This window comes from Ambystoma mexicanum, chromosome 7p (assembly GCF_040938575.1).
Source record: "Ambystoma mexicanum isolate Mex_15411 chromosome 7p, UKY_AmexF1_1, whole genome shotgun sequence".
Classification (NCBI taxonomy): Eukaryota; Metazoa; Chordata; class Amphibia; order Caudata; family Ambystomatidae; genus Ambystoma; species Ambystoma mexicanum.
Window position 1 is genome coordinate 973454865 of NC_090939.1, and position 27505 is coordinate 973482369.

Below are 27505 nucleotides of genomic sequence, written 5' to 3' on the forward strand. Positions count from 1 at the left end.
GTACAAATATGCCCTGGAAAGACACTTTGATGGCGATTTTGGTTTGGAAGGAGTGGACGCATTGTGGTGCGCTGTCCATGTCCACAGGTTTGGCGATATGCTTGCACTTTGCAGACAAGTGGCCAGTTTTGCTACTGTTCATGTAATCGGCGTGCATTATGGAGGCATGCATTTGGGTTACATGGCTTGTTTACATTTGTTCCATCAACTGAAGAGGTTGTTGAATGCAGTGAAGATGCTTTTTCCCACTGCCCAGGTGGTTTTCTCATCCATACCACCAAGATGAATATGGGACTATCCTAATGTATGTTGTTCCTAGCCAGAGGCTGGAAGCGGTCTCATCAACAGAAGCATGTGTGATTTTTTTGTCCGCTCATGGGATGTTCTTCTGCAACAATGACATCATTAATTCTCGAAATGCAGAGTTTTTCCATGCAAATGGCATTTCGTTGTCCAGCATTGGTGATGCTCTTTTGTTTGCCCATCTACAGGAGGCATTGAAAAGTTTACTGTAAGAATGTGAGCAGGAGAAGAAAACAGAAAACCCTATAAAATCTGAAAATAAAGGTGTTTCTCTAGAAGCATCTGAAACAAAAAAACAAAAAAGGTTCTTTTCAAAGCCACCACTAAAGACGAAATCCCCTCCCCTGGTTGCAATTTATTTACCCACAACTGCACACAGCAAGAAAGCCACATCCAGGGCTTTTGAGGATGGCCGGCATGGAAATGGGACTGTGGAGGGGAAGGGATTGCGCAATAATGTTTCTAGGCAGAGGAATGTTGTACAGAACTGATAGTGTTACATGGAGAGCTCTTGAATGTGATTGGTGGATTTGTGTGTGACTATTTAACAGTACCCAATGAGGGTGAGCTGCAAAGAAGATCGTGGAAAGGGAAGAAGGACTGTTCCTGCTTTACTGCGGCATGGCCCTCGCGATACTTGGGGAAACTCACGTGCCACATATTACCGTTTTCAGCATGCTGCCCATGGGAATGGAACAGTGGGGATTATCTGTAGTGAGGGTGTGGTTCACAGGAAGGGGCGTTTATACTTTTCCCCATTACTGTGCATAGTAAGCCAGCCCGACATTGTTGCCATTACTTGCAAAGGTAATGAAGCATAGCAGAATTGGTCCGAAATCAATTACAGCTCAAAGCTATGTGGCCCGCTACTCTGTTCTGAAAAGCTACAAACAGAATGCAGAGCAGCTCTGGGGTGTGGCTTTTTGTACGGCTGCTGTGGATCCCTTGCAACCGGAAAAGAGGCCTACATCATTCAACCAAATACATACATGTGCAATGGCACATTGTGGGGTGTTTGTAAGTGTGTACTTTCCCATTAACACTCCGTAGATTGCAGAACATTGCACTTTTCCGCTGTCCAAGGGTCCGGATTGTGTCCACAAAATAAGGGCCCACTGCACGTGGATGTGGTCGCATGGTGACGTCGTAAATGTTCTCGATCGGCACGGCTGTCCGCAGGACGCGTTTTGGGTGAATCCATTGTGCACATGTGCATAGGTGTCCTATCCACACCATTGGGATCTCTGTACTGATTAATAGTGCGACACATGTGCACCAACCATATTGGGACAAGTTGGGTGTTTGTAGGGTATAGCAGGTGGGATGTTTATGTGTACAGCTACCTGTAAGACGTGGGTGCATGCCTCAAACTATTTAAAGTTTGTCACAAGTTTCTTTGCATATGCTGGACAGGGCCGGTGTTACCAGGAGACAGAGGAAGAGATACGCATGCACGTACTTGTGCAACAGACAAACGTCCGCTCCCACAACTAATTATCGGTCGTTCACAAGATGCGGACATGCAGTTGGCACTGGCGTCATACAGATGCCTCCATTGTGATTGTGGATAGGCTGTGCAGGTGCGGTGTCCATAGGACACCTCAACTTTTGCTTAATTGCGGTCATTTCCACGAGTACTCTGCGCCGCTAAGTCATAACGGGATTTTAAAATCAAAGGAAAAGCCACATATACACTCAGCAACAATTTACATATCAACCATTATTACCACACATTCATAGATAGTATTAGGAAAGGGAAGGAGTAGCAGAAGTGGATAAATATTGTCGGGAATTGGGGATTTGTTCAAGTTGGTCATGAGGGGAGGAAGGGATTGAGGTATCATTGTAATGACTCTGATCACACAGATTTTGTGGGGATGGTGGGCTGTGAAATGGGGAAGGTGTACACGTGCAGGTCGGGCAGTGGTATTTTATTTTGTCCATAATATGTCCTTGTACGTAATCTTTTAAGGCAGTACAATTGTCCACCAATTCCTCCATTTTGGCTTCCAGGCTGTCCACTTTGCCATTTACAGAGTTTATTTCCTTTCCTGTTCCCGTATGCTGTTGTGGAAGGGGTGCCGCTTGTGCTGCCTTGATTTCCTTTCCAATATGTTCTCTTAAAAAAAAAATCTGTTAGGTGTACATGAAGCAATAGATATTAAATATGTTATGTTTCAGACTGTGGTGCGTACCAATGGGGTTACTATTGTAAGTCATTGCGTCACGAGCAAAATTTTCTTCCAGCCACTCTAAGGTGCTTGCCATTGCTGTGCAAAAAAAGAAACGTTATGCTTCTCTACTATTCTTTACTGCACTACCTGAGCAATTATCAGACAAACTTTATTGTGCTTACTATGTTGTAGTGACGTTCTGGTCTTAGTACTTTCTAGTCCTTACTCTGGCCGTTCGTTCTTTGTTCCCATGTAAAATATCAGTGCTGTAAGATGGTTGAAGGCAGACGTCACTTCTCTTGTTGGTGCATTCAGTTATGGTGTACTCCCTATGCCTTTGTGCTCTTTGTTTCATAAGTACACAGTTTGCAGACCTACTCTATTTTCCCTTGCAATTCATGTACATGGTGCTGTTTGTATATGTTCCTTGTGTTTGCTGAATGGTACCACTATGTAAGAGAGCCCCTTCCCTGCCTTTCTGAGCAGGTTGGATGCCACCTGATGTCCGCAACCAGACACATAGTCCATGACTGCTGTGCGCATTAACATGGTGCCAGCAGGTTCAGTATGTTGCACAGTACATGTTTACAAACTAAGGGTATCCTGGTAAAAACCTATGAAATCCAGTGAAAAAACATTGTTAAAGGGACGTTATGGTTAAATTGCACTAGTAAAAACCTATGAAATTCAATGGAAATTCATTGATTACATTAATGATGTCATCAATGACATTTGTGATGTCATCTTTGATGTCATCGGTGTTAGTCCTTGCAGTACACAGTGGTAGCACAAGTTATGGTTGCTTAGCTTAGCATAACTGGTCATTTTCTGTTTTTTTTCTCGATTTTACCTGTAATCATAACGTCCCTGTAACAACATATTTCCATTGAATTTCATAGGTTTTTACTAGTGCAACTTAACCATAACGTCCCTTTAACAATGTTTTTTCACTGATATATATTATATGGGAAATCTGAAAAAATTCCCTGGCCTTGGTCCAGCTTCATCACAAAAAAAGAGTACTGAAATCATATCAAGAAATTGAATCACTAGCCACAAATGATCCCAACAGCCAAGAAATGTTTAAAAAATAATCTCAAAAACACATACTATTCAAACAGAAGTACTGCTTTGTAAAACATGTACCTATATGTTATAGCTCAGAACTATAGCTACAAAAATAATGTTATTCCAGATGACACAACTGGCAAATACTCAGTGTAAACTGCGAAGGAAGCCTAGTAAGTTTTTCAAAACCCAGCCTAATTAACCATGTAAAAATATCCTTACAATCATCAGAACACAGAGGACTGTATTACATGGCCCTACTACAACTATTCAAACCTTGGAGAAAAGAGGAAGAATTGTTATGTGACCTTGGGCCTCATTCCGACCCTGGCGTTAACCAAGGCGCTATTAGCGCCTTGGTTGACGCCGTTATCTTTCCGACACCACCATGGTGAATGGCGGAATTACCGGCCCATTCCAAGGTTGGCGGGGTTGCTAATTCCCCATTCACCATGGGCTGGGCCCTTCCCCATTCCCATTTTTGCCCCATAGGGCTCAATGGGAATGGGGAAGGCGCTAATTACGGCACCGTAAAGTACGGTGCCGTAATTAGCTCCTAGGTCCCTTTGCGGGTTGGTTTTTTAACGCCTGCAAAAAGCAGGCGTTAAGTACCAACCTGCAAAGGGAACTCGGAATAGGGCGGTAAGGGTTTAACGGCACCGGTCTCGTTACCGGTGACCGTTAACCCTTACTGCCCGACTCGGAATGACCCCCCATGACACATTTGAAGCTGCATTCAAGGCAAATGAAAGCGGTATAACAAATGAAAACATTAAATAGTACAAAGTGCTGTTGAACAAAAAACGCCAACAAGAAGAAGAAATAGAAACAATACAAGATAAAGATACTCCTGAAGGGAGTCAACCATCTATTACAGGAAGCCAAGACCCACTTGGAAAACCGCTCATTCAAAATGAAGTAGAAATAACAATGAATTAGGTAGAAAACACCATGTTTCAATCCAAACAATCTAAAGAAGATTTGTCAGTGCTCAAACAGCTAAATAATGAACAATTCACCATTTACCTCGAAGTCATTGAGGAAATTGAACATGTGATGCAACATGAAAATAACACTTGCACTTGTAAACATTGCAAACCTCTGCTCTTGTATGTAAGTGGTCAAGCTGGTTCTGTCAAAAGCTTCTTCATTAAAACAATCAGGACATTTGTAGAAGAAAAAACAAGCAACCTTTCAGCTGTTACAGCCCCCACAGGTCTAGCAGTTTACAACATCATAGTCCTCCTTCTAGAAGAACACCAAAACAAATAAGAACATTACTCAGATTTCTATGACAAATTAAAGTCCTCCTAGTAGATGAAGTAAGCATGGTTTCCAACCTCATGCTTGCTTTAATCCATCTAAGGATGCACTGAGTCCTAAAAACTGACTATGAAGAGCTCTTTGGAGGAAAACATGTTATTGTTTTGCAGACCTCCTACAATGAACACCAGTGACATCCCAACCCCTATTCAAAACATTAGGACACAAACAATGCAGTAAAACACTTGGCAGCAGCATTGGAAATGTACATCTGTGGCATAATGTTTGATACAGAAAACATGTGACATATAGTATATGCTCACATTTTAAAAAGATTAAGAACTGGTCTGATTACTGAACAAGCAACATCCACTTTAAAAAGTAAACTAATACATGAACTGTATGGACACAACACATCTGCCCCATATGTGATGGAAAAGATAACTGAACAAAATCAGAAATGCATGTGCTTACTGCGAATGCTTGCAAGCTGTAACCAATTAAACCACACAATGTTGAAAAAAGAAATGCACTCTACAGAGCATATCTTCTCCACAGATAAACTAGAAGTGCACGGCATGACACTCCTATTTGTCAACAAACAACAGCACAACTTAATAGCCTAGAAAAAGCTATCTCTTACACAGCTGGATTAGAAAAACGATCAACTATGGGCCTCATTACACGGATGGCGGAGAACCATGGCGCTATTAGCGCCATGGTTCATGCCGGTAAAATACCGGCACCGCCTTGGCGGAAAGGGGAATTACCGCCCCATTCCAAGGTTGGCGTGGCGGTAATTCCCCCTTCCACCATTGCCCTTCCCCATTCCCATTTTTGCCCCATAGGGCATAATGGGAATGGGGAAGGCGCTAATTACGGTACCGCAAATTGCAGTACCGTAATTAGCTCCCTGGGTCCCTTTGCGGGTTGGTTTTTATCGCCTGCAAAAAGCAGGCGTTAAATTCCCCAACCCGCAAAGGGACCTCGTAGTAAGGCGGTAAGGATTTACCGGTACCGGTAAAATACCGGTACCGGTAAACCCTTACCGCCATCCGTGTAATGAGGCCCTATGTGTCTAAACTGAAGAGTCATACTAAAATGTAACCTTGACGCAGAGCAAGGTTTAGTCAATGGTGCAATTGGTACAGTTGATGGCTTCAGGACATATCCACACAAACACAATATCCAGTTTATCAACAGCCGTTTTGACAAACTACCAGAAATAAAGAAGAAAGTCCTCTGCACAACAGCACATTTCCTCCTTATCAAAGATATGTATGTACGCAGAGAACAATTCTCTCTCTTGCATATGCTGTCACTATTCACAAGTCACAAGGTCTAACCCTCGACCGCACACTTATTGACATTGGCAGCACAGTGTTCAAAGAAGGTATTAGTTACCGAGCACTGTCACCTATCCCTACACTCTTAGTGCACTTTCATGCATCCTAGAATACAGCAGGCTGCATGCTCTGTACACTCCACATCTGGATATGTAACCTGTACCTCAAAAAAGAAAACCTTTAAAATGCCAACTTGTACAAACAGAAACCAATGAAGATCTCCACACAATCTCAGCAAAAAAGGAAAAGACATTTGCAGGAACACCAAATCAAACAGAGACAACATTCTCTGGTCAGTTTAAATTCAGCAACACAACGGGAGTAAATTGCTATGCAAATGTAGTAATCAATCTTGTGTAGACAATATTTACTTAAACAGCTCAGAACAGTTGTGTTTGCATATGCTCATCCTACACACAAATATCAATAGTAACGCTGATAATGTCACAGGTTTCCCCATTTCTCACCTGTTTTCGTTGCCTGATGACTTCTTTAGGCGGAGTCTTCTTTCGTATGGTTCGGGTCTTATACAAGCCCGCTCGGCCGTCCTCGGCTTCCAGATTGCATTCAGCTTCGATGTCCGGGATCAAGGGAAACTCAAGGAATTCAGAAAAGAGGAAGAGGTGCACGCGGTAGCGGTGCAGGGATTCCGGGAAAGGCTGGATAGGAAGGAGGGAAGGTAATTGGAAGAAGGGGATCCGGGAACCAGGAAACAGCAGAATAGTACAAGGGAGAGTACCGAGCACACGTCCGGTCACATCTAGCAGCAGTGTTGAGACACGCGGGGCCGCAGGGGTGTGGTTTCTATATAGAGCACGCTGCGTAGAACGTGAAAACTGGTGAGCAGCGTTCTTAGCTTGCTGCCATGTTGGTAGTACTGTGGAGTGTAAACCCCGACGTGTCATGGACCATGAGGACCAGAAGGGGCGAGTTTGATGGTTCACGGCAGTTACTACCTACAGTGTGTCAGGAATGAGGCAGGAATTGGACTACTGTGCAGGAATGGATAAATTCACCATAAACACATATCAAGATCCACAAGAATTCCTAATGTACTTATTACAAGTGCTAGAAACAAAGAACATTAATTTGAATAAAGTTTTCCATATTTCATAGACGTGGAAATTTACATGCACTCTCTGCAACCATATTTCACTGGAGCATATCCCTAACAAACAATTTGTGTATGCATCTATATCAAATTGTCATGCAAAATGCAAATCATTGCATATTATACTTGTTTTGCAATTCAGACAATTGCTCCAACATACAAATAGATTCACATGCTCAATATCTAATGATATTGCTTTTAAGGTACAATGCATATGGCATTAAAAATAACACTAAGCTCACTAGCTTTACACATGGCCAAGCATATCTTGGCAAGAAATTCTTCACAACAGTAGGCATGATATACCACAGGGGTGCCACAATCACTGCAGGACTGTATACTGAATATGTCAAAAAATGAAGTGGTTGGTTTGAATGTAACAACATATCTGTTAATCAAAAACAAAGGTTAACAGCAAATCTAATAAATGCATATTTTTTTTTTTTAAACTTTTATTTTTTACGCTTGGCAACACAGATACAGGTGAGCATCAGCAAAGCATATAAAACAAACAAGCAATTACAACATCGCATAATCACACAACATGTGGAGGGGCTCGCCCATGGGCAACGGAGAGTAGCAGGGCAGTGTAAGACCCAGTGGAGGGCCATTCAGGGGTCTGCAGGGGATTGACGAGAAGAGGTTGCTGGGGATGTAGGACCTGAGTTGGTGTCAGGGGAGGACATGAATAATCGGAACTTGAGCCAGATGTTCCTGGGTCTAGAGCAGGCGGGCTGTTGTACCGCCCATGATTCCTCCGTATCGGAGGCCCAAGTGACTGCTCTGAGCCACTGTGCGTGAGTCGGGGTGGTAGGCCTAAGCCAACAGAGTAGTATTGCCCGCACAGCCAGAAGCATACAGAGGCCGGCCAGTCTCCTAGAGTCTCTGTGTAAGTCAGGAAAGTCATGGAACAGGCATTTCATCGGTGTAGGGGAAATAGGGTGGTCGAGAATGGTCGAGATGGTGGAGCAAACAGTATCCCAAAATTGGGTAAGGTTGGGACATGACCAGATCATGTGGAAATAGTCAGCTCTATCATGGCCGCATCTAGGGCATCTAGGAGAGAGACTACTAGAGATACGGTGTAGTCTAATAGGGGTGTAGTGGTATCTGTGGAGTAGTTTGAATTGAATTAGCTTGAATCGGGAATTGAAGGAGACCCTCTGGATACGTGAGCACATTTGGGTCCAACGGTCTTCGGTCATTTCCACTCCAAGATCAGACTCCCAAGCGAGCTTTAATTTAGAGAATGAAGGGGGCGATCTGGATTGTATCAGGGTATATAGTCTGGAAGTTTTCCCCCTCATAGGGAATGGAGAAGTCAATTCAGTGATTGCCAGCTCATCTGGCGGTAGTGCCGGGAAGCACGGGTACTTATGTTTGAGGGCTTTACGGAGAGATGAGTATTGAAGCCACACTGAGGGGCGCTGTCTGAGGGACGGTGGGAGGTCAGGCCATTCTATGAAATTACCATCTACAAATATGTCTCGGAGCAATTCAAATCCCGCCTCAGCCCAAGTGCGAGCAACCGATGGGGGGATCTGTGGGATTCCCGGGAGAAAGTTCCAGATCGGGAAGTTACCATGAAAGGGATGGGCAGTGCCCAGCAATTGCCACGTTTTGGATAAAGCCAGGGATGTGCATTGCAACGGGTCTAATGTGCCCGAGTCTGTTGGCATGGGTGCGATCACCAGGGATCTGATGTCGCGAACACCAACCGATAACTTCTCTAGTCTGACATGGGGAGGGGGATCGGATATGTTGAACCAGTGTGCGATGTGTTGGAGCTGGGCTGCCAGCCAGTACTTGAGAAAGTCGGGTGCACCGAAGCCACCCATCTCCATCGGGGAAGCAAGGGTTTCAAACTTGAGGCGGACTGCGCCAGAGTGCCAGAGAAAGGTATTGAGGGTGCGTGTCAATGTCTGGAAGAACTCAGTTCCCGGCCATTGTGGGATATTAACAAATCTATACAGCAGCTGGGGAAGCACCACCATCTTTAGTATTCCCACCCTACCCGCCAGTGAGATCGGGAGTTTGTTCCAACCCTGAATTTTTTGCGTTAGGTTTGTAAGGTATGCTTGGTAGTTCTTCTCGAAAACTCGATCGATATGTCGCGATACCACTACCCCCAAGTAGGTGAACTCAGTCTGGGCCCAAGAGAACCCCAGGGTATCGGGAGGGGGGAGCGTGATGGGGGTGAGCGGGAAAAGAGTCGATTTAGCGCAGTTTACTGTCAGGCCAGACATGCGGCCAAAGAGAGCAACATCCTCCAGTATTGGGGCAAGGTTGATTTCAGGGGAGCGAATAAAGAGTAGAGCATCGTCAGCATATAGGGAAACTATATCGGAGGTACCTGCTGTACGTAGACCTCTATGGGAATGAGATTGGCGAAGCATATCTGCGAATGGCTCCAGCGCTACAGCGAAGATTAATGGAGAGAAGGGACAACCTTGTCTAGTGCCTCTAGCTATTTGGAAGAGGGAAGAACATCGGCCTTCGGTACGGACCCTTGCCACGGGATTTGAATATAGCAGCTTGACCCAGGAGAGAAATGTGGGGCCGAATTTACATTTATTAAGTACCCGCCAAAGGTACCTCCAGGAGACGGAATCAAAGGCTTTTTGCATATCAAGTGTGGCGGCCACAGCGTGAATGTCCGGTCGCACCCTGCTTATGATATTAAAGAGTCGTCTAAGATTCAGGGAGGTAGAGCGTCCCGGAATAAACCCCGCCTGGTCTGGGTGAATGATATGTTGCATGAAGGGGGCCAGACGTAAAGCAAGTAGCTTAGCATAAATCTTGACGTCGGAGTTGATTAGTGAGAGTGGGCGGTAAGAGCCACATTGCGTGGGGGGTTTACCCGGTTTTAACAGGACAGTTATGGTGGCTTCGCGGAGAGTGGGAGGGAGCTGGCCCGTCTCTAACGATTCTTCCCAAAGAGCGACCAGGTGAGGAAGTAGAAGAGACTTAAAGCGCTTGTAGAACTCAACCGGTATACCGTCCGATCCCGGGGATTTACCTGATGAGAGAGAGTCTAAGGCCTCCGAGAGTTCCGAGGAAGAGAATGGACTCTCAAGGGTACCGATGGTATCGGGGGAGAGAACCGACAGGGGAAGCCTGTCAAGGAAAACATCTATTTCTGCTATAGTGGCATTATCTGCGTTGGCATAAAGAGATTGGTAGAAGGAGAGGAATTCAGAATTGATATCACCGGGGGAGGTGGCAAGGGATCCATCAGGTCTCTCAATGCCAGGAATGGGAGGAGCGCCAAACTCACGGCGGAGAAGCCTAGCCAGAAGACGAGATGGGCGTTCACCCTCACCGTATCTCCTCGCCAGTCCAGGGCTGTCAAGAAACCTCTGCTCTCGGTTCGCAAGAGCTCGGAAGGTGTCCAGCTCCGTGCCGATCAGTGCAAGGGTATCCGGAGTGTGATTTAATGCATATTGAGCTTCCAGCTCGGATAGTGTGGCCTCGCTCTCAGCAATCTCTCTACGGATAGTTCTAAGGATGCCATTTTCTTTAGAGAGGGCGATGCCTCTGATATAGGCTTTAAAAGTTTCCCAGAGGGTGGCTTGTGATGAGACGGAGCCGGTATTGGTCCCGAAAAATTCCTCGATCGCCAACTCCAGCTCCGAACTAAAAACCGGGTCGAGTAGGGAAAGTGGTTTCATTCTCCAGTGTCTAGAACGATCGTGATCCGAGCCCCAGGCTAGGGTAATAGTTACTGGTGAATGATCGGAGAGAGTCCTGGGGAGAATCGACAAGCTTGAGATATTCTTTATAAGTATGTCAGAGACAAGCCATCTATCAATCCGGGAGAAGGAATCATGTACCGAGGAGTAGAAGGAGAAGGTGCGAGAGTCAGGGTAGAAAAGCCTCCATGCGTCAAGCAGGGCCAGGCGAGGGAGTGAAGACAGTGTATAATATGCGGCCCTAGTGAGGTGACGGGGACGAGAGCCAGATCTGTCGAGATCCACATCGAATATTGTGTTAAAATCGCCTCCCCAGAGAATAGGTACCAGTGGGAAGCCATCGAGGAGGGACGTGAGATGTGTGAAAAATTCAGGATCATCAATGTTGGGACCATAGATATTCAGTAGGACCACTTCCCTATTCTGTAGGATGCCATGAAGTAAGACGTATCTGCCCAGGGGGTCTATTGTCGTGGCAATGGGGGTAAATCTAATACTCTTATGAATAAGGGTCATAACTCCGCGGCTCTGTGTGGAATAGGAAGTATAGTATCTCTGAGGTCCCCATGTTTTAGCAAACTTCTCACAGTGATCAGTTATCGCATGTGTCTCCTGAAGAAACAGGATCCCCGTTCCATGCCGTTCAGCCTGGAGCTGTAGCAATCTCATTTTCTTGAAGTTCCCCAGCCCACGCACATTCCAACTCAGGAACGTAAGGGTTTCCTCACCCGACACAATCATGGTGGACATGGAAATAGACCGGTGGATGGAACAGTGCCCCCCACAAGCGGGACCCACCGCCGTCAGATCTGTAATGGCATAGCGACCCTGGTTTCCCGAACTCTACCTTCTCTGCAGTTACCAAGCCTTTTTTAACATTAACACCCCTACCCCCCACCCCCTCCCACATCCCTCCCCCAAACAGAGGGATGAACAACCCATATGCAACCAACAGAGTCAACAACATTGGCATCAACGCCTGGGGGGCCTGTACGTCGGCCTGGCGGCGATGCTCCGAACCTTGAGGCAATTTGAGGATAAACTTAATGCCTGGCAATGAAAGCAAAATGCGTACGGGGGTGAACCCGCGGGAGGAGAAGGGGGGAGGAACGGTCATCAATTATGACCAATGTAGCGAGATACATAGAGCAATCCTCCGTGAGCTTGAGTGGGATGGTGTATGTGTACAGGATGGATATCAGGAACTGGGGATTACCACAGTGTTTCAGGATAATCAAACGGACGAATGGTGTATTATGGTGGGCAGCTGGGACGCGCAGACGGTAAGAAGTCGGCGCCGTCCTCAGATCAGCAGCCAATTCCCATAGCATCACAACCCAACAACAACAAATGCATCACTTAGAGAAAAAACAAGGTCATAAACATGCACAACTATAACACCAACAAGATGAAATGTGCAGCATCGGTCCAGCCCAGGAGTCCACGCAGTACCGGAGCAAAGGACGACGGGGTGCCACTAGACCAATCGAGTTCTGGGTAGGGCTCGATGGTGGCGACCCCGCAGTCAGAGTAAGTTGTGGTAGACCAAAGGTACAGCGAGTGGACAATGGAGAAGGGCCTAAGTAATGGGAGAGATCATTATAAGTACAGTTCAGCCGGGAAAATGTTCATCTATGAACTTGGAGGCCTCCTCCGGTAGTGTGAAGAAGTATACTCGATTCGCGTGCTCAATCCGGAGTTTGGCGGGGTATAGCATAGCGTATTTAACCTGAAGCTCACGCAATCGTCTCTTCACCGCCAGGAAGGATTTTCGCTCTCGCTGAACCGCAATCGAGAAGTCCGGGTATAGGTGGATTCTGGCCGCGCCCAACAACAGGTCTCCCTTGACCCTCGCCGCCCTGAGTAGGGCATCCCGGTCGCGGAAATTAAGGATCCTGGCTATACTCGGGCGAGGAGGAGCGCCAGGCCTAGGCTTCGCCGTCAGTGCACGGTGTGCTCTCTCGATTGCAAACTGTGGGGAGAGCTTTGGGGAATCGAGGAGACGAAGTAGCAAGCTCTCAACGTAGTCCTCCATGGGTTCTTGTATGCCATCCTCGGGTACCCCGATTATGCGGAGGTTGTTGCGTCTTGAGCGAGACTCAAGATCCTCATTTTTCTTCTCCACCTCTGTTACGCGTGCGGATAATGTGGAGACCTCTGCCCGAAGGGAGCCCAGGCCGTCCTCTGCGGTGCTAACACGTAACTCGATCTCAGTTACACGACCATCAGTTCTCTCCATGTGTGCCTTAATGGAGGATATCGTACCGTTCATATCGTCAAGTTTGCTATGGATCGCGGTGAACCCTTCGCGGATGTACTCCATCATTTTTTGAGATTCGGATGGTTCCAGCTCTTGTGTAGTGGGTGGTTCCTGTGTAGGTGTCTCCGCGCCAGATCCTCCCGGAGGCTTCGCAAACATATTGATAGAGGATTGCTTCTTTCCCATCCTCGTTGACATGCTGTCAGTAAAAGGTAAGACAAGACCAGTGGATCGGAGGGTAGGAGGACGAGTGGGACGCCAAGAGAGAGCACCAGGTATGTGTGTGGCTACAGCCGGCTGGCAATACGAGATGCAGCGTTTCAAATCAGAAGGAGGAGACCAAGCTATGTTGGGTCGCTAGGGCAGCAGATGTGTGTAGTGGTCAATGAACCACGAGAGCTCCCCCGAGAACCTGAGGATGCAAGGGCCAAGGAGGCAACAACCAATAAGATAACAAGAGGAACCTCCAGTAGCTATTGCGGCAAGATGGAGCAGCCAGGTGATTGGTACTTTAGTGAGCAATAAGGCAATGGACTCGAGGGACAAAGCATTCCCGGTGCTGAAACATGAACAGTGTTGGGTGGGCGGGGGAGAAGCCGCCGCCCCGCGCCGCTCCTATGGATCCAGGGAGCGGCGCGGTCGATGATGAGATGGAGCAGTTAGGTAGCAGGGTTCCAATAGAGCGAAGGGTGGGTGTGATGCAATCCGGTGGTGTCACTATGCAGCAGATCCGCGGGGGTCAGGGCACACCACGTCCCAGTGAAGTGCGCAGTGTAAAATGAGTGGGGGGGGGTCGATGTCTCGCGCAGCCCCCACGGGCACAGTAATGATGAGAGTCGCCGGGGATGGGCTCCGGTGGAACCTGCCCCCCCCCACAGGGTATCAGGATGCAGGGGGAGTGTATTAATTATCCCAGGATCAAAGTCATGTGAGCGACTCTGTCGAGCCGCGGCTCGAAGCCGTAAGTCAATGCGGGGAGCGGCGCGGAGGACCGGGGCCCCACTCACCGCCTGGATCCACGGACTGGGCGGCACGATTCAAAACAGCACGCCGCCTCGGATGGGGCAGCGGAGCGGCCGCTCTCGGATCCAGCCAACAGCTCCCTCCGAAGTCGGCTAAGTGCGGTCGCGCAGGGCGGGGGGGACGCCCCTCCCCCCACGGAAGGCCGCAAGCCGCGGATCACAACCGCGGTTCTCTGGAGCCCTGCAGGGGATCGGAGGAGTGCGCGCTCCCGGTCTTCACACAGGGGCCAGCAGCTCCGCAGCGAAAGGAGTTAGGAGGGCGGGACGGGGCCAGCAAGATCACGGTCAAACCAGCTTCCCCCTCCGTCAGTTATGAGCTGAAGCGCCGAGGCAAACGGGATGATTTCGGCTCAAGAAGCGCCCCTCGGCTCGGAGCTGATCAGCAGGCAGCCATCTTCGTCGAGCGCAACAGCGCCCCCCAATATATATATAAATGCATATTTAATATTCCTGAAACCCAGATTTACTCACTAGATTACACTTAAAATTAACAATTACAACAATACGGAGTTACAATACACGAATGGGTATCTAACTACTTTAAATATAACTCAACAGAAACAACTATATTTGTTAACTACAGTAGACTAAATGCATGATATCAACTTCATAATTAGTTAAAACGGCCATACTAGCACATCCAAAATGTATCTCCTTTTCCTAAATGTCACAGTCAAAATGTAAAAGAATGTTATGTTGATTTATACTGTGCACCGCTGGCAGCTAAGGGCAGTCTTGTAAATGTCAGAAACGTTAAAGCTATTGAATGTGATTTTTAATTGTAGAATGTATGTGACATTGTTGAAGTGTATTGCTGTGGTGAGTATCCAGATTTTTGGGGGCATGGCTTTTAATGAGCGTTGCCATACTGGGACATAACCTCAGGTACAGTTTTCCAGCGTCTTCCACATTGCCAAGGAGATCACAGTATCAAAGGGAAAGACCTGAAAAGACTGAACAAAAAAACAAATGGGAGAGTTGACTGAATTTCGACAAAGTCTCCCATTCATTTGCATTACAGTGAAGAAGGGTAGCGGGGGACGCAGGGTTGTCCCCCACACCCTTGTTCACTGTAATTTGAGTGGGAGTTGCAGAGTAAACACAAGTGAAAGGAACCGGTATTGCAGAGAGATGCTGGAGGCGGTGGCACACAAGGAGGTGTGCCTCCCACAGGTAAGTAAGGAGGTGGGGGGCCAGGGGATAGTCTGAAATATTCAGGGGAGAGAAAACCAAAAGTAATTTTTTGTAAAATAACTTTCAGTCTTTTCTCCTTCGAAACATTTCAGCTTCGGCTTAATCACAGTACATCGTATCAAAGCACAGCCTTGTTGTGATGCTTTTGAAGGCGTGACTTGATGGACTCCCTGCAATTCCAACTTTGTTTGGTGTGTGCCAATGCTCCTTTCCTTTTGCCTTTCTACTTGATCCTCCAATGTTGCCTCTCCTGCATTCTGTGGCCTCTCTCAGTTCTGGTTCCCATTTCTGTTTTGGCCCCTTGAGGATCTCTCCAGGCCTCTTTATCATTCCAGTTATCCTGTTTACCTGTCAGTCTCACCCTCTTTTCTCTATTGTTAGTCTCCCATCTGCCTCCTGCCTTCATTGCAAGCTGTCTATGATTTGTCTGGAATCCTGGTGTATATCTCTTTTTGGCTTCACCTATAAAACATTAGCCCTCTGTGCAGTGTTATACTGTGCTCACAGCATGGTGATTCATGTTACTGCCACATACTGTCCGTAACTAGCAGCAAGTGGTCACAGCTTTCCTGCTTGTTATGATGGGCTGTTGTGAGGTTGTTGCATGGCCCACGTCATCCACTGGGAAATGGATCATTGACACTGTCGGAATTCTAAAACGTCTAAAAGCCCAGAATACAGGTACACACAAAAAATGCAATGCACAAAGGAACAGATTGAGAGGCCTACCATCTGGCATGGATGTCCTTCAGGAATTGTGTGATAAATGTTAGGCTTTGCACCTTGAAGTGATGACATTAAAAGGAGGAAAATGCCATGTTAAGGAACCCATTTACTCTGGGAGCTTGCACTGGCCTCATGGAAAGATCCTGTGCGCATTCTTGCTATATGAAATTAGACAGGGACCACCATCAGTTGACGGAATTCTGTAATCACTTTAAAGTACAGTTGCTCTTTTTCCCTGCACATTTCATCAGCAATGAAGCCTAAATTGAGTATATCCTCAACTCATACTGCAAACACTGACTCGGCAGCATAATACATCTCTATAAGAAGTCCAATCCAAAAGAACTTTGCAGATTTTGAGAAAGCTTTCCTTGATGTTTCACAATCACCAAGCCCCCTGCACCTTAAGCCAGTTGATGGACTTCAAACAGGGACACACACTATTTGGTGCTTTAAGCAGTTGTTTTAGTTATTTGGCAGCTGATCCACTTTGTCCCAAGATCACCAAAACCACCCTCTTAAAACAAGATTTATCAGATAAATAGAAGGACAAGTTAGTCCACGTTCTTGAAGCCAAAATTCAACAGGCCCTAATCAATCAGGGTATCTATATTAACATCAGCTAACAGAAAAGCATGTGGAGTGCAAATAACTTGATCCAGCTCATGAGCTTTTCGATGTACTGTCTGTAACACCTACTCCATCATTCTCCCCGGGGAACCACCAGAACCAATACAGTTAGGTCCCTGTGTGATACCTTATCCAAAGAAGCAAAAAGGTGATGGTTGACCAAGCTGGATCTGTGTTGTGATGCCAATTAACATTATTTAGGCGCCTGTCCTTCATATCTATCCAAACTGTCGGAAAACTAATGGTCTTGTTGTCAGGAAGGAAGGGATGAAGCAAGCCCTTTGTCCTCTAACAACCATTCAACTTCCATTGCTCGCGAAGTCCAACCTATCTTTCCAGCATTCTGATTCAACCCTGAAGGTCAGTTGTTATTGGGTGCACAAAAACAGAATAGATATGTCATGTAAGGAACACATGGTGGCAACAGCAAAGACTGACACAAGTGATCACAGTTTAACTGGGTTTATTAAACTGTATGAATGGGTGAGAAAAATGCTTAATCTAAACCTAAATCTAAGATGGGAGCAAAGTAAGATCATCAAATAATAAAAAGGCAGTCCTAGTGACATCTTGTCAAATAGAAAGAGTCTATACTTAAAAAACCTATTGCCAATCCTTACTACTAAGTTATAAAATAGGGTGCGACAATGTTGACCAGAAAAGAAAAGAAGTTTTCACCAAATGATAAGTCACAATGGTCCCTTCCCCACGTTTTCAAGCACGGGATAAGGCTGGACATCTGGGCACAGCACACTCCTAGACCTCACTAGCATGAGGTTACAGTTCAGTTCCAAAACATCAGTGCATTCTGTGGCCACATATCTGTTACACAAAGTCTCTTACCTCTGAGGACCTGCAGTGCCAAAACAAACTAAAAGTTCCTCGATAAATCTTGCATGTTGGGCGATTACTTTTCGCCTTTGGATCCCCCTCTGTCGGGTTTCAATCCTTCTCTGTCAGATTCACTGCGTCACCTTCCCACGCTGCAGATGGCCCTCCACTGACCTTCCCAAAATTTCCAACACACACAAGTCCTTTGTTCATAAGTCCTTGCGTTCACAATATGACTGCAACCTTCAGCTCAACACATCCCGGCTTACTATCAGCTCCCTCCGACTCACCGGCTGTGTTGAACTCCCTGGTGTTTCTTGTCTCTGGAGTCAAGGACTGTACCACAATAGCAAGCATGCCTCCACGCCTGTGCTACCAATGCGGGAGGCCCCCGTGCACCATTGATGTCCGCTATGCCACACACCGGCTGTATATCCCAGTCTTATGATTCCTTTTATGACGGCTTTGTGGGTCTGGGTTGAAAAGGGCAAGGGCACTTCCTTCCTTGTCGCTCTTTCAGGTCTTGCCACCTTTCGTCTCCTTTTGAACTGCCGGTCCGGTATAGCTGCTTCCTTGTGTGTTCGGCCTTGCTCATAGTGTGCTCTTGTGCTCCGCCTTTTATCCCTGTGGGGAAGGGAAAGGGCCGTGTGGTGTATGTAGTTGTTGTCAATTGCCGGACTCTGACTGACCCTTGTGTTGGGACATGTCAGGTAAATGGCTCTGGTGTAAGTCTGTTTGTGTCGGAAAGTGTTTGTGTTGGAAAAGGGGTGGTGGAGCTTCTACATATTGTATGGGGTAGGATGGGGAAAAGGTGTTACAAGGAAGGGGATATTGCATCTTAACCGACAGTGTCCCACTTCAACTCACCAAGGACCCCCATCAAGGTGATCCTCCCCCACTGGTCCACCCCCAGGAACTGGATCAAATTGCGATGGCCTTGTACTGGCTACCTGGATGACTGATCTCTGGGGACTAGCAGGTGAGACACCTTCAGGTTTCTCACAGTCACAACAACCTCTCCTATAGACTCTGGAGCCTCAGGGAATTGTTTGGACATATGCGGGGTGAAGAGGACTATTATTTTTAAGTCTTCCTTGAATTGTCAAACTTGTATTGTTTGAACTGGGATGAGATCTCAAATTCTTGCCTGTACCCTCTCTGTTTCACCTAATGACTCCTACCAGTTAGACCTTTGCTAACGTCCCATTGGCCCTGCTGACTCCCGTTTACAAAACTTTGAGCTCTGTCCTGGCACCAAAGCCCTCTGCCACTCGAATCTGCTAATCTTAGGAGATTTTAATATATGGTGTGATACTCCGAATGACGCTGATTTTATTAAACTTATTGAGATTCTTCATTCTCATGACCTTTAGTTACTCACAGTCTCTTTTTCCCACAATTGCAGCTACAGTTTGGGCCTAGTAATGTTCAGAGGTTATACCTTATCTCATCAGGAAAATACTCCAGTTGTGTGGTCTGATCATTATGTTGTTATTTTTTTACATCCAGATAGACTCATATAAAACTCCCTCAACCACAATCAATTTATCACGTAGCAAAAAAGCCCTCATTACCATTACAGGGCCACGTTTAATTTCTGAATGGGCCTCTTTTTCCCCTGACCTCAAATGAGATTACCAGTCTAACATGTCTAGTTTACTGAAAATCTGCTACTTGATGATTGCACCTTTAAGAATCATTAATACATCTAAAAATAAAAACAATTCATGGTATTTTGAATCACTAAGGAATTTGAAGAAAAGTTACCTTAACAAGGAAAAGATTGGCTTAAATCCAGAGATCCGAATGATCATTAGGCCGCTAAATGGCACTGAACATATATAAAAAGGGAATTCTCGAAGCAAAACCAGATTGACTTTGCTAATAACAACTGAAAGAACTTTTCACAGTTATAAAGAACCTAGTCACCCCAGCATGTATCTCATCTAGTTTACCCTCGTCGGCTAAACTGGCGATTGAATTCAATGCATTTTTTTTTTACAAATAAAGTCAGTTCTAGTCAGCAGAACATTGTTTCTCAGATTACAAATGTAAAAACGTCTTTGCCAGATTCTGATGGATACTCCTCACCCACCACCTGCTTCTCCCTTCTTCACGTTTAATACGGTCTCTTCCGATGAAATTGAGGCGTTGATTTTAAAACTAAAACCTACCAACCATAAATATGATGCAATGCCGTCCTGCCTTGCAAAACCGCTTGCTGTTTTTTAAGTAATTTGCTACTGCTTTTATCAATGCTTCCTTGGCCTAATGCTGTGTGCTCTCTGATTTAAAGAAAATTCTATTTATCCCCCCTACTTAAAATACCATCACTGCACCACAACTTACTTTCCAACTAACAACCTATTGCAGGACTGGTTTGCCCTGTTAAGATTCGAGAAAGTAGTGACAGTGCAACCTCAGAATTTTCTGGAAGATCACAGTATCCTAGATAACTACCAATCTGGCTTCAGGGCCGGTTACAGCATTGAAACTGCCCTTGTGACATTCTGGGATGAGGTCCTTCGGGCTGATGACGAGGGGGAAATGAGCATGCTTAACTTATCAACAGCATTTGATATTCTGATCTCCAGACTGTCCAAGGCAGCTTTGCTATCTGAGAAATTCTTCAAATGGTTTTCCTCATTTCTTTCTGATTGGACTAAGCAAGTCAAAGTAGGATCCCACTATTTGGACTCTTTATCTGTTCTCTGTGGAGGGCCACAAGGGTCCTCCCTTTTTCCAGTCTCTTTCAATATTTATATTCGGCCGTTGTTAAACATCTTCTCTGAGTTCAAACTAAGCTACTGTTCCCAATGCGGCTGATACGTTTAAGTCTCGTTAGGTTTAAGTCTAGTTAGGTTTAAGTCTCCCTTGGAAGCAACTAATCGATTGCTAGATTGCACTAAAAAATAAAAAGTCGTAGATTACGCAAAGCTCAGTAAAGGCTGGGCTGGTCTGGTGGTACACTCATCGCACCAAGGCAAATGGGGTGTCTCAATCTTAGTGCACAAGAGGGTTCTCCTCAAATTACTACATATGGGGGTAGATGAGGACGGACAGTATGTTCGGCTACACAGGGTGTTACATCAGCAACATATTACACTTTAAAATATGTATGGGCCGACCGAAGATTCCCCCAGTTTTTTCACACATTCCTTTGCATCCTGCGCCTCTTTTATGGGCCACTTGACTTTGATTGGGGGAGACCTCAATGTAACACTATCACAGGAATTAGATAGACAATCGCCATCGACTGCCCCACGACACAACCGTTGTAAAATACAACTCTGCATAACCTAATGAAGGAAACTCATATCGTGGATGTCTGGAGAAAGATACACCAGGGCTAAAGAAATTATAATTTTCACGCGCACCTCCACTGCAGCTACTCCAGACTGGATTACTGGTTGAATCCATCTAACACTGTTAATATGGTAGACAGGTGCAATATACTGCCCATGGCAATGTCAGACCATGCACCACTACTGTTACGTATCACGTTCACGGACGAACCTAGACAAGCGCCCTAATCGAGGTAAAACTTAGTGGCTTTTAAATATATGGACTTTATAGACCACTTGAAAAAGGATGTGGGGGGTATTCTGGCAACAAAATCTGACAGAGGATTTTAACATTTTAACAGCTGCTGGGATGTGTTCAAGGCTTTTCTTTGAAGCTTGTGCATCTCACTGTGGGCATATAAGCTCAAAGCCTGGACCACCAAGGAAACACAATTGACGGCTAAATTCTGCGTGGTGGAACGGGCGCATATGCGAACAGAGACCCAAATAAACAAACACAGCTAGTTAAATTTCGATCAAACATATATCTAAGATAAACGCACACCAATCGTTCTCTAGGTGGACCCAAATCTTCCTTGCTGAAGGTAATAAACCACTGCGAACGATGGCCCAGGCACAAAAGGGGAGACAATGAGCACAAATTATAGAATCTATTAGAAAAGCACAGGGAGAACTACACACAGGGGATAGGAACATTAATCTCAGGTTTGCTTCTGCCCGCCACACAGAAATATGGAAAAGATGCACTCTTTCCTACAACCCATACAACATCCCGGAAATATCTGTTACCGTTAGCCAAGCTAAATGCCCAATCACTGAGGATGAGGTGATCAAAGCAATAGTGGAACTGGCTGCCAGAAAAACTGCTGGACCCAACCTGTTACCTATAGATTTGCACAAACTCATGTTGGAGCTTCTTGAACCCAGACTGACAGTTGTATTTATCAAATCTCCCTAAATCCATGCTAATGGCCAACAGAGTGGTCTTCCATAAACAGGCACGGGACCCCACCGAATGCAGTTCTTTCAGGACGATCTCATTAATTAATACAGACGCTAAAATACTAGTGAGGTGTTGTGCTAGGCAGTTGTAACTTCACCTTCCCCGCACTCATTGAGCAAGGCCAAACTGGATTTATTTGAAATCGACACTCAGCTCACAACGTAAGATTTGACAAAGTTTGCTGGAACTATATGTTTGTGGTCCTCAGCAAGTTCAGGATCAAGGGACAATTCCTTCCTATGGTGAGACTTCTTCATGCGGCTCCATGGCTATGATGGTTACTAATGGGCAAATCTTTGAACTCTTCCTGCTACAAACAGGAACACGCCAAGGCTGCCCCCTTTGACTCCTTTTGTATGTCTTAGCAGTTGACCCACTAGCGGAGAAAGCACAAGGTAATAAAGAATGGAATGGGATCATGAGGAGAAATGTTGAACATTGGGTCTCCCTATATGCCAATTACCTATTTCAATATATTAGTCGTCATTATTATTATTCCCTTCCGTGCATCTCTACAATATTGGAGGATTTTGGCCGCATAGCCTGATATAGTGTTAACTGCGCCAAATCAGAGATAATGCCATTGCGGCCTGATATCTTTTGGGATCGTGGTGGAGTGGCTCTGTTTAGACTGCAATGCTGCTGCAACATCTAGGGATCTATGTTATGGCAGACCTGGCTGAGCTGTGCACTCTAAACAATCCCCCAACCTTACGGAAAATAGAGCAGGACATGAACGAATGGAATGCACTGCAACTATCAATGAATGGCCGGACTTATGAAATAAAAATGAATTCTATGCTGAAGCTACTCTATCTCTCATAAATGATCCCATCGGAGCTGACCAAAATCCATTTATAGGTAATTCGACAGACAGATGGCTAAATGTATTTGGTGTAACAAAAACGTGTGCTTGAAAACGTCTATTTTACAAGCCCCCAAACCCGATGGGTGCCTCACACTACTTTCGTAGACGTCGTAGCAAGTATGTTGGGTGAAAAAGTGGTGTGACAAATCTTTACATGTCGTCACTTCTCCCAAGGAGGTAACCCCTTCCCATGAGGCCAGGGAGGTGAGGCCACTACCCGATAGTACCCATGGGGTGGTATAATGAGTGAGAACCTCATGGGGAGGGATCTCCCTCCCCAGGTAAAAGGACGAACATCTAGAGTGCAGCCCTTATAGCAATATCACATCCCCACACGCTCTTGCCTATCCTCCCTCTGCTAATCTCTTTGTAGAGACTAGGCCTACTTGATTTTGTAAAGTAGACTACCTCTAGGTCCTGGGAAGTATTCGGACAAAGAGGAACATCAGAAACATAGATAATCCAACTACTGGGACGAGCCATGAAGAACAATTATAAAAAGGAACTGCCACAGTATAGACTTCCACAGAGTCCAACCTCTCTGGTATTAGCCTCCAAGAGGTCCAACAAATTCTGAATGTTCCAAAGATGAATCCAGAGGACATACAGAAGAACTATGAACATTTATTTAAAGTAAACTATGCCATAAAACCAAAGAAGGATTGCTTGTCTGAAAAAAGTAGCCAATCAGGATGAGACTGTGAAGCCCGGGATGCATGAAGGAGACTCGGAGAAGGGCAGGACGCAGCCGAGAGCAGTCTGCTCCTGGAGTCAATATGATAACTGGACTCCTTCACCAGACAGTGTGTAGACGGTACTGGGAGGCTGGCAGACAGTGAGGCGTACGCAAGATGCAGCATCCATCAGTCGAAGGGTTGGGCAGGATATTCACAAGGTGAACACACTGAGATGCGGAGAAGCCTGCGTATCACTCCAAGCAGGAGAAGGACACCAAGAAGAACCGGCCGTGCATCCCTGGTGCAGACAAGGTAACAAAGAAGTGCAGGACCAGTAGGGCCCGGTAGGTGCGGGAGGCACAAAACCTGTACCAATATCACGAGCATGACTATTTTCCTTGTGTCAGTACTTAGCAAACGAGGCAGCCACAGGGACATAAACAGAGGGTGAGAGAAACTGGGGTCAAGGACCTAACCAAAGAGAGTGATACAAGCCATCTTCCCTGTCGGAAATTACTTGGCTAGGAAGTGAACCAAGTGGGCCAAACCAAAGAAGAAAAGAAACAAGTGTCGAGGACCCAACCCAAGAGAGTGATATGAATCATCTTTCTCGTGGCAGTTCCTGGCAGGGAAGTGAACCAAGTGAGCCAAACCAAAGAAGAAGAGAAACAAGGCTCATGGACCCCAAACCAAGAGCACAATACGAGCCATCTTCTTTGTGGCAGTACTTGGCAGGGAAGTGAACCAAGTGGACCAAACCAAAGAAGAAGAGAGAAACCAGAGTTGCCGACCCTAATAACACTAAATGTTGGGTGTTGTCAGGGTGAAACCTGATGAGGACTACATTGGAGAGGACAACCAATTGTACTCTCTTCAGCCTTACGATACTGGTGCTTGAGGCAACTTCACAAGAAAACCCTGAGGCTACCTTGACTTGAAAAACCAAACTTTACCTACCTGCAAACCCAGAAGAGATCCTCTTGAACTCTGCCACTTTTGAACCCTGAACACTGTTTCCTGCCTATCCTGCTCAACTCCTAACCTCTGGTGGCCTAGGGCTCCTCTGAACACTGTGATACTCTCACACGCTAGCTTTAGACTCTTTAAGACAGGTTGGAACAAAGTTATACAAAGTTACCATGAGTTTGAAAAGTTTGCATAGATGTTTCAGATGGTTTTTCTAAGAGAGTTGTTACTGTAGAAGTTATTCTGAAATGTACTACACCTATGGTCTACTACTTAAAAAACTTGCAATTGTATTCTACATATGTTACTGAGTTTTTGTACTTACCTTTCAAATATGTTTTTAATAATAATAATACTTTAATGTGATACAGATTGAAAGTAATTCAAACTTTACACATATTACAAATTACATAGAAAAATAAACTCTTTAAAATAAGGCATAAATATACATCAATACATAGTTTCTTTACATACGTCAAAAATACTCCAAAGAGAAAGCAAAGTAAAATACAAAATGCTATATAGTCAATTATCCTTGGCTACAGATTAGCACATGCGTAGTGGTGGTTATGCAGGAGTTATACACCCCTAACAGAGACGCCGTGCCTCTAAACCCATTAACTGTGTAGGAGAAATATAACCTCTTCCTAATCAGAGTAACTCAGTTAATAGTAAACCCTCCTTATTAGGACATTTCAAATCAAGGCGCCCATAACTTTTTCAGTCTGTAGCCATACGTTATACAGCGCAATAAACAGATGCATGTTGCAAGTATTAGTACAATAAAGCCAGAATGATCTTTCACATATAGTTTGCGGGTCGTGCACAAATTCCCCAAGATATTTAGAAATTGAGGAACCCAATATAGAGCACTCGGTCAATAGATGCTTAGCGGTCTCCAGGCATTCAGGAAATTTGCATAAACGACATACTCGCTCAGTAGCAGGGATCTTTTTCCTGGCTCCTAAATTATACAGAGTGGGTAATTGTTTTTATAGCTTAAAGTGTTTTTGTGTTTTCTTAACTACCTATATGCTCATAGTTCTTAGTACCTTCCTACAGCCCTCCTCAACTAAGTCTGGCTGCTCAGCAATTCTACCAAACCTAGGTGTGGTTCAGGTGCCTAACAGTTGGAACCCTGTACATCCAAAGTAGGATTTTCAAAGTTATGCCACAGATAGTAACTTGTGTAAAACTCCCTAACAGTACTGATGTGGAGGAATGGCATGAAGATCCACTAATACTTAAACTCGTTTAGATTTTGCTGTTTATGGCACGCAGGATCATAGTACTAAATTGGAGAGCTGAGGCCCCTCCGGACAAGTATAGTAGAAACGTGGTATCTTCTCAATCAGAAACGTTCTAGGACCTTTCACACCCATATATATAAGTACAATCACCACCTGGTGCGTATGATATATGGATACTTGGCAACTGATACATATCAAAATGTCATACAAGTTATAGAACAATGCTCTGTGCTCCAGATACTTTATAAGCTCAGACGATATTGTTGATGGTAATAGAATGCAGGCTCGACCATGGGAATGGTGGTTATATATAATTCAAATCTGGTATAGCATATCAAAAAGGAACGGTTATGGGCTATGACAGGCGTTTTACCAGTGGCTGGAATATGGGCATGCTTTTCTTTCAAAACTTTTCTGGGGGAAGGGAAAAGGGTGGTGGACGAAGGGGGCGGGGGTTCAAGAACGAAGTCTCTGTAGAATGAATAATGTTGGTCAAATGTTCTTGTGTTTGTGGACACATCCCTGACTGTTTCATTGTTGTGTAATGCTTTTGATAATTGAATAAAAAGATTAAGTACAAAACAAATTGGATGCTCGAAAAAAGATTGTAACTCAATCGTTCCAAGACTAAGGTTATCGTGTTTGGTACAAAAAAATCGTCTGACTGTGTCTCACTCCACTGCATCATGCCCTGCTCTTTTTGAAGGGCCGTCAACCTTTTCAGCTAAAGTTAAAAATCTGCCTATTGTATCCCTTTTCTCACTCCTCTAGTAACTTTTTGGTTACTATGAAAAGTCCCTCTTTTCAGGCAGATGGCAGTGTAACTTTAACATTACATTTTGTCAATTTGTATTGCAGGCTGTCATTGCGGTTGTGGTAGGAGACAAAAGGTTCACCATTGACCCAAAATGGTGACTTTCATTTTTTAAGTCCTGAATGGCTTGTCCTTTCATAGGTCTTTTTCTACCTACCTGGGTAGGAGAGGTTCCTCTAATTCCTTTGTCTTTGCCGGGCTTCCCTTGGAAAGCCTGCAAAGGGTCTTTGAGTGACTGTCATGGCAAGAAATGGATGGAGAGGGTCAAACCAAAACCCCCCACTCCTTTGTTCTGCAGAGCTCCTGAGAGAAACCAGTTCTGACTGGGCGGCTGGCTGTTCCCATTGCACAGCCATCCCCAATTATCGAATGTGGCATGGGATGCGATTGGTGGGCTCAGCCAGTGTTCCTGCATACATTCTGAGGTCCTGGAACAGAAGAATCCAAAGAAGAAACCTGAATGAGAAGGCGCCAGCCACTTCCAGCAACCACTAGGCTACATCTGGCAAGCGAACCTAAGTTGACACTTGCATGTCAGTAAAGTTGTCAAAACAATGTACTATCAACTGCCTCCAATTGCAGAATCAGATCGACAAGCTGTTGTTGGAGACCTACTGAACTCCAGATTGAACTACTGTAATGCACTGTTATTGGGCACTACAACCAGCCAGATGCATCACAGAATGCAGCGGTTATTCTTTAGACTTCTTGATAGTCTTCCTAGATCTGCCTCAATCTCATTTTGCATAAACTTTCATATGCCCCCAGTTCAGCAGAGGGTTCTCTTTAAAATCCTCTCTCTGATCTTTAAGTGCATTCATTGCACTGCTCCTAGTTACAGTGGCTCAAAAATCTCTCTTCATTGCCCTTCCCATTCACTCTGGTCCACCGGCCTGTATCTTTTGATTGTCCCTTCTTGATGTGTTGTGCACCATGAAGACAGATGTTTTCAATTGGCGGCCCGTGAGCCTTGAACTCATTGCCTGCTGATCTTTGGAAATT